Genomic DNA, 6,041 nt, shown 5'->3' with positions numbered 1-6,041 from the left:
CCAGCCCTAGGATGGACCAGAACCCGCCCCGCCTGCTGCTGCAGAATGGGGGGGGAGGCGCTGTCGCTGGGGGTGCCCCAAGGCCCCTCCTCACCACTCCTCCGGCCTGTCCTCCCGCGCTGCCCCACCCCAGGCCTCACCAGCCTGGGAGGAGGCCCAGAGGAGCCTCCTGGAGACTCAGCCCCTCCCTGCGCCCAGCCCTGCTCCTCCCTGCGGAGGCTCTGGCCTGGTTTGCAGTGTTCATATCCACGCCGCCCTGTTTGACCTCTAAATAAACACGTTCTCCACTCACCGAAGTCTCCTCCTGGCTCTTTTCCTGCGACCCCTGCAGGACATCCCCCAGTCTAAGCTGTGGGGGGGGGGGGGGGAGTCCCGCCCGCTCTCCGATGCTGGAGGGCCTTGTGCAGGAGGGGCTTCCCCGCGGCCCACGGAGGCCACAGCCCCGCCACCTGCAGCCCCGCCCCGCCCTGCGGGAGGAAACACTCAGACCGTGGGTCCGCCTGGGGTCTGCACGCCCCCTGCGGCCGCCGAAAGGCGGCCTTGCGAAGAGACGCCAGGAGAGGGGAATCCTGAAAATCCGTTGAAATCACAAAGCGCTCGGGGTTCTGTGGGGGGTGGTTGGCAACTGTCTCTCGGAGGCTGCTGTGAGCGGGTGACGCGCGGCAAGCGTGTTATACCGGTGCCAGGAATGGGGGTGGGGGATCGATGCGTTAGAAAACCCTGGAGCTCTGAGTCTGCATCAGCGAGGCCACTAAGCATCCGAGGTGCACGTCCCGTGGAGCGGCTTCTGCCCGTGGACAGGCTATGAGCGAGACCAGCCCAGTAGCTACGGGCACTCCTGGCACCAAGACCCTCTCTGACTGCCACCAGGTGCAGCTCGACTGGCTCCGGGCTGCTCCTGGCTGCTCTGGAGGTGTGGGCGGCAGGAGCAGGTGAGTCCGAGACAGCTCGTGACCCCGCAAGTGGGCAGCTGCTCAGCGATGGCAAAGGAGCGGGCGCCAGGCTCAGAGCCGCCCGATGGGCAAGGCTGGGGCATTGGAGTGCCGCTTCCTCCGAGGGCAGAAGCGCATCGCGTGTGTGGAATCCAGGGGCACAGAACGATGTCCACTCAACGACCCGCGGCCCTGGGGCGCACGGCCTGCCGACGAGGTTTGCCGCGAGCCTCCTGGTCACCGCGGAGCAAGCCCCAACGTCCACACCTCACGGACAGAGAGATTCAGAGTCAGACAGAAGCCGCAGACGCTCACCCCGTCCCGACGGCGAGGGGAGAGAACAGTAAAGGGAGCACGGAGCGGGCAGAAGGCGGCACCGAGGCAGCGGGCGAAGTCCTGGCCGGCAAGGGTTACTCCAAGGGGAAATGGACTAGATTCTCCCCCCGGACGCCACGGGATGCCGGGGCGGCTTCGGCGCCCTGCGGCTGCCGCGAGGAACGCAGCTCGGCTCCGGGACGCACCGGCTGAGCGGGAAGGGATGGAACCCGGGCCCCGGGCCGGCGGGAGCAGCCGGAGCAGGGACGGCCGCGGTCAAGCAGGCGCAGAGCAGACTCTGGGGGTGCCGGCGCCAGGAGGTGAGGAGGAGACTGACCCCATGCTCAGGGGCCCGTTCCCCAGAAGGCGCAGCCACTGTCAGTCCCGCGCCCACCGCGTCTGAGGCAACCTGAGGGAGTCCGCGGGCAGACGCGGACGGCCCCGCCATAGTAGGAGGAAGCGCCAGCGCTGCTCTGGGCGCGGCGTGTCCCGGCAGAGGGCGGGGGAGACCTCGAGGCCGGGCACGCCTGTCGCTCCCGCGGCCTCTCCCCGCTGGCGCGTGTGAGCGAGCGCTGGCTCCCCTCGTGCCGCCACCTTATGTCTGCCCCCCGCGGGGTGTCGGGCGGGGAGCCAGGATCCATGTCAGAAAACCGGCTGCCGTGGCTCCGGGCCGGGTCCCCCAGGGTCTCACACCCGCCGGTGCCCTGGGGAGGGTGTTTCGGGGGGCAGCTGTCCTGAAGGGGGTCGGCATCTTAGCAAAGCCCCAGGAGCTCTCTGCCCTGCACCCAGGGGTGGAGCCGAGCCCCGACCGGCCAGCAGCGGCCTGCAGGAAGCCCGTCCTGAGGCCGGGAGACGCAGGCCGCCCCCTGTAAGCGCCTGTCCAGGGCGCGGCTGTTCCCGCCAGGAGGCTGGGCTGGACGCTGCTCGGGAGGGCAGTGGTCATGTGGGTGGCGCTGGCCCCTGGGGTGGCGGGTGGGCGTGGGGTGGGGTCTGCAGGAGCCAAGGACCAGCTGCGCCCGGCGGCGGCAGGAGCAGCCCCGGGGCCGCGGGCGCAGCGGGCAGGTGTGGTCGGAGCCGGAGCGCCGGGGCTGGAGCCGAGGACAGGACGGGCGGCCCGCGGCGGGCGGGAGGGAGAAGGGCCAGAGGCCCCGCACCGGAGCGCCGCGGCCGGACTCCAGGTGAGGGCGCAGGTGGCCGGGGAAGGAAATGTGGGCCGTGGGGGAAGGACCGGGGTGCCTGGCCACACCGGGGAGCCCACCCCTGGGCCCTGGCACTGTGTGCGCGCCGGGGCAGCGCCGGGCCGGGGCACAGGGTCTGCGGCCACGGGCGGCTCAGGACGGGGCAGCTACGCGGCCTGGAGGTCCCGCAGCGCAGAGGGGGCCTGTGGCCCCCCAGCATCTCCCCGAGCTCCTCGCGACCGCCTGCGGGCTGGGAGAGGGTGGGCGCGGGCTCTGCTCTCGGGGCTGGGGGGCGAGGGCTCCGGGCGCCGGGGGGGGGGGCAGCGGGGCTGTGCACATGGAGGCGGCAGAAAGGCCTTGCAAGCTGCACCCCAGATTGCTCCAGGTCCCAGCGAGGGGCTCGCGCTGGATGAGGTGGGGCGGCGCCAGGGCAGGAGGGGGTGCGCTGAGGGCCGGGGCAGGCGGTGGTGCCCCCGGAACGGTCCGGTGCCCAGTGCCGGAGCCGCGGACATCGCGCAGGGGACCTTGGAGCCTGGGGGTGGGGGGGGTGTGGGGGGATCCGGGGGGTGCGGGGTGGGCGGGCGGGGAGGCAGAGCCCTCCTGGCCTGGGCGGGCAGTGGGGCTGGTTTTCTGAAGTTTCTTCTCAGGTGGGAACCCAGAGGACGGGGCGCTGCCTTCGGGGGCTGCACACCAGGTGGCGCTGCTGCCCAGGGAAACAGCCCCCACATCATTGGGGGGTGAGGACCCCTTTGGGGAGGTGTGGTCACCGCGGGGCCGGGAGCGCTGGGTGCAGGGTGGGCCTGGTGCCCGTGTGCCCAGCAGCTCTGAAAGGGGCCGACACCCCAGTCCCCCCAGGGCCGCTGGCACGCCGGGCACTCGGAACCAGCCCGACGGCGCGGGGGTCAGCGCGTCGACCGCGCACCGGCAGGGAGAGTTAGGGGACCTGCGTCCGGGGCGGCCAGTGCCCCAGGGGGAGGGGCTGCCCCTCAGCCGCCTGTCTCCTCGCTTTGTCTTCCGCCAGATGCCTGGACCCCGAGAGTGGGACATGGGGAGCCCAAGAGAGTGGCTGGAGCTTGGACTCTGAGTCTCTTGTCCTCTCACGCGAGACTGAAGGGCGGACGCTCGGCTGTCGGGGGTCGCCGGGGCATCTGGCCCTGGACAGGGGCTGCGAGCCGCTGGCGGGGAGCCCCGGGTGCTCCCCCTCTAACGGGCAGCTGCGAGGGCGGGGCTGGTAGGGGGACCCCCAGGCGGTTCGCCAAGGTCCCCTGGCCAGCAGGGACGGGTGGGCGGCCCCCCTAGACCCGGGTCTCCGGCGCAAGCCTCCTCGGGCCTGACCGCCCCTGCCAGGCCCCACCGCCCTGCGCCCGGGGCTGCTGCCCGCAGGGCTACGAGGAGACGGGGCCGGGAGGGCAGCGGCCCTGTGGGTGGCGCCGGCCCTTGCGGTGGCGGGTGGGCGTGGGGAGGGGCGCTGGGCGCGGGGCGCGTGATCAGCCTCAGGGAGAAAAGGAGAAGGGCCGGGGCAGGGGGGGGGGTCGTGGCCGAGCCGCCCCGGGGTGTGCGCGGACAGCAAACCCCAATTCAAGAGTCTCAGAGACCAGAGGCAGGACCCGCGCACACGCACACGCACACGCCCCGCCACGCGCGCTCCGAGCAGCGGCCGGCCGGGCTGCGGCATCCCTGGGAGCCGACGGCGCCGCCGACCCGTGCTGGCTTGTAGCCAAGGCGCCGGTACCAGGACCCGCCGAGCCTCCCCCGTCCCAGAACAGTGGAAGCGGCTCCTGCGTCTCAGCGCCCGGAAGAGTCAAACCCCCGGGACCTCCCCGGCGGCCGCGGGTCAGTCTCAGCCCATGAAGCCGCTGCCGCCGCTGCCGCAGAGCCCGTCCCCGGCCGGGCGACCCCAGGGCGCGGCAGGCTCGCCCGTCGTCCCGCCGCTCCCCTCGGCAGTGTGTCCAGTGGACCCGCCCGTTCCGCTCCCCGCTCTGTCTCTGGGGCGTCCTCCCGCCCCGCCCCTCTGGCCCGCACCCCAGCTCTTGGACACGGAAGCAGGTGAACCTTTTTCAGCAACGAAAAGACCCTCAGGAGGCGTCTAAGCCAAGAGACTTGTGTGCTGAGCCTCTGGCCACGGCTGGCAGGGTTCTGGGCACCTGGCGGGGACCCCCCCGAAGGCCGCGCGGTGGGGCGGCCGGCCCTGGGCTCCCGCAGGGACTTGGGGACCCGGCAAAGAAAGAAGTGAGAGAATTCGACCCCAGCCTCCAAGCACCCCGAAGCCCGGTCCGGCCGGCTGGAGGCGGGGCAGTGACACAGGCGCGTGGCCGCCCGAGCCCTGAAACCACCCCCTCCCTGCCGAACGCTGGCGGCAAAGGCGCCCGGCGCGGGAGGAGAAGCGGGGGTCATCTGGGGACAGAGACCCCAGGGACGTGGGGAGAGTCATCGCAGCCTCGTCGGGGCGCCGGAGAGGGGCTCGTCGGGGAAGCACGGATGCTGGCTTCGTGGAGACCAAGGCTTGAGCCCGTCGGAGACCCCGAGGAGGCAGGAGGCGTCGCCCCCGTGCCCCCCGCCCGACCCCACTCGCAGGCCCTTCGCGGGGACCTGGGCTCGCGTCGCCGCGGGCACCGTCTGCCTCACATCGCGCTCGCCTGTCAGAAAAGACAGACGCGTGGGGAGGACCTTGGCGCGCCCTTTCCCCCTGTCGCGTCAGGCCCCGGGGCACTGCCTGCCGCCCCCAAAGCCGCCGTGCCCCGTGGAATTCCGTGGGACAGTCTTCGGGCCCTTGGCGGCCCCGGCCCCTCTGCGAGGCCTCACCGCGCCGCCCAGTCCCTCCCGCTGCAGGGGTGCCGGCCTGGCTGCTGGGCACCGCGGGGCGCGGGCCCCTTCTCAGCTCGGCTCACGAGCCGCGTGTCCCCCGGGGCAAAGTGGGGAGCGGCTCTTCCCCGGGGGCCACAGGCCTCTTGGTGCCGGGCCGCGGCGCCCAGCGTGGGCGTTTCTGGTTGGGCCCTTTTTATAGAAGATTTTTTTTTAAAGATTTATTTATTTATTCATACAAGCACTGGGCACAGTCAGAAGCGCGGGAGGGGGAGAGGATTCACCAGAGCCAGAGCGGGGAGCAGAGCAGGCAGAAGGACCAAAGGACACTGCTGAGGGGAGCAGCAGGCGGCAGGAGAGGTCTTGGCTCAATGTGGGACCCTCGCTGGAGGCCGGGAATCGAACCGGCGCTCAGAGGCTGCGGGCAGCATTGCAGCCCAGCGCTCAGCCGCTGCGCCACCGGGGAGGCCCTTAATCAAAGATTTTTAAAGCTTTCTCCAGCTCCGGGGTCTCTTTCCCTCCCTTTACCGCCGGAGCCACTTTCTCCCCTCTCGCGTCCCTCCTGCGCACCCTTCCTGGGCCACCCCCTTGTGTTGGGGTGCTGCGGCCACCCCCTCTCAGTGTGCGGAGAGAAGCCACCATGTGGCCATACGTCCCACCCCAGGTCCCGGGGCCGGGCACCTGCAGAAAGAGCTGTCGGCGCCAGAGAGAGGGACTGCAGCAAGACAGGGCCGGGTCAGAGCAGGTCTTTATTAGAGACACCATTCAGACTAGTGAGGGGGTGCGGGCGGGGGTCCCCACTGCTGTGCAGCTG

The 6,041-nt window shown here is 71.4% G+C and overlaps 1 protein-coding gene across 1 annotated transcript in view; it reads right to left on the bottom strand.

The window, feature by feature from the left end:
- The window catches only part of TNNI2 (troponin I2, fast skeletal type), a 171,015-nt gene that overhangs the window by 73,577 nt on the left and 91,397 nt on the right, over window positions 1–6,041 (bottom strand). The window lies entirely within an intron of this gene.

Source organism: Talpa europaea (genome assembly GCF_964194135.1).
Source record: "Talpa europaea genome assembly, chromosome: 1".
NCBI classification, from domain to species: domain Eukaryota; kingdom Metazoa; phylum Chordata; class Mammalia; order Eulipotyphla; family Talpidae; genus Talpa; species Talpa europaea.
The sequence above is the reverse complement of the archived record's forward strand: the minus strand, read 5'-3'. Positions and strand labels throughout refer to the sequence as shown.